The 1726-nt window shown below is 34.4% G+C and overlaps 1 pseudogene; it reads left to right on the forward strand.

Moving 5' to 3' along the window:
• The first annotated feature begins 264 nt into the window (after positions 1-264).
• On the forward strand, positions 265-894 carry LOC149566399 (peroxidase 11 pseudogene; annotated as a pseudogene).
• Positions 895-1726: the final 832 nt, after the last annotated feature.

The following is a 1726-nucleotide window of genomic DNA, read 5'->3' on the forward strand; positions in this document are numbered from 1 at the left end:
TTGGTTTTTGGTTCTGTCACAACCACTTCTTCACATGCCAAAAAAATCACTATTGGACTACCATGTGGATTAAAACAAATGAATCATTTCTTAATTAAAATCAAATTATTATATTAATTACCTATTCATCTTATCTGATGATGGGAAGTTACTAGAAGGAAATAGTTAGTTGCTTTCCAGTTAAGTGAATCCTCTCCACTAAATTAAAAATGATTTATTTTTAAAGAAAAAAATCCATGAAAGCCCATTATTAGTAACAACATCATGGTCGATTCAATTTGCATGAAAATTTTACTTAGGCTTCTAGTTTAAACGTCGTACAAAATGGGGGTTTTACATGCACAAGATCTTCCCATTTTGATGCCCCATTACTACAAGAAAATTTGTCCCTATGTTTTTTCCATCATAAGAAATGAGATGCACCTTGCACTGCTTAAAGAGCCTCAGATGGCTACTTCTCTCCTTTGCCTTCACTTTCATGATTGCTTTTCTTAGGGTTGTGATGCTTCTTTGCTTTTGGACAACACCCCAACATTTTGAGGGGAAAAGACAGCCAATGCAAACATTAATTTTGCAAGAGGGTTTGATGTTGTTGATTTGATTAAAACTAAGGTGGAAAGTGAATGCCTCAGAGTTGTTTCTTGTGCAGATATCAACACCATTGCTGCCTGGGATGTTGTACTTTTGAGTGGAGGGCCTTACTAGGATATATCTTTAGGAAGAAAGGACTCAAGAACTACAAGCTTGAATGATGCAAACAACAACATCCCAACACCAAACTCAAACTTACCCACTTTGATCACATCATTTTAGAGGCAAGGACTTTCAATTGTTAACATCGTGGCACTACTTGAAAACCATGGAAAGGTTTGGGAGCGAGTGGGAGGCAATTGAAGGAATTGGAGACATTGGAACTCTCCATGACTCCTACACACCAGGTTCCTCTTTACTTACTATTTTCATCTTCCTCTTAGCCAAATTGGAAAAAAAAAATTCATGTTACTTAAGTATATTGAGATTTTTGTGTATTATTTTACATAGGATACCTTTTAAAACTGGATTTCTTAAGTACTATAGATTGGTAGGCTCAGCCTAGACATTGTTTTATTTCAATTCTATTGCACATCTTGCCACATGAGTTGTAGGAACCTGCACTAGTTTCTTTTAATGTTCCACTTTGACCCTTAGAGGCATGATGCAGTAGTACGCATCTATGCATCAAGGAAGTGAGGAGTTTGGAAAGCAATAATCTTTGTTAGAGAAAATAAACTTTTGTATTCAATCTTGCATGTTATGTATCACCCATTTTTTATTCTAGTCACTAAACATAAAACACTCTAAGCTATTAGGAAATGATGTTCCAAATTGAATGTATGTTTCAGTGTGTAGTAACCCTAAATGCTTAGAAAGATGTCATTTTGACCTCTTATTATATTGGCCTAGTTGTTAAACATTTTGTTTTCTGGCGAGAACCTTCTTTTTCCAAGAAGACATAACTGTAGATAGAGATAGAATACACAGAAAGAGATTTAAAAGTACATTAATACAAGTTTTGATCTATCATATCTTGCTTCTACAATCTAGCCTATATGAATCTATCTGAAAAAACCCAGCAATCTGAATTAAAGGTTGCATGTTGATAAATTGTTTTGATTATTCTTTTCTATGGGTTATCCTATCATATATCAGTACTTGATATTTGACCTATCATTTCTTACCAAGTGTT

This window comes from Cupressus sempervirens, chromosome 3, assembly GCF_028749045.1.
Source record: "Cupressus sempervirens isolate cs-2001-9-10 chromosome 3, ASM2874904v1, whole genome shotgun sequence".
In the NCBI taxonomy this organism is placed as follows: Eukaryota; Viridiplantae; Streptophyta; class Pinopsida; order Cupressales; family Cupressaceae; genus Cupressus; species Cupressus sempervirens.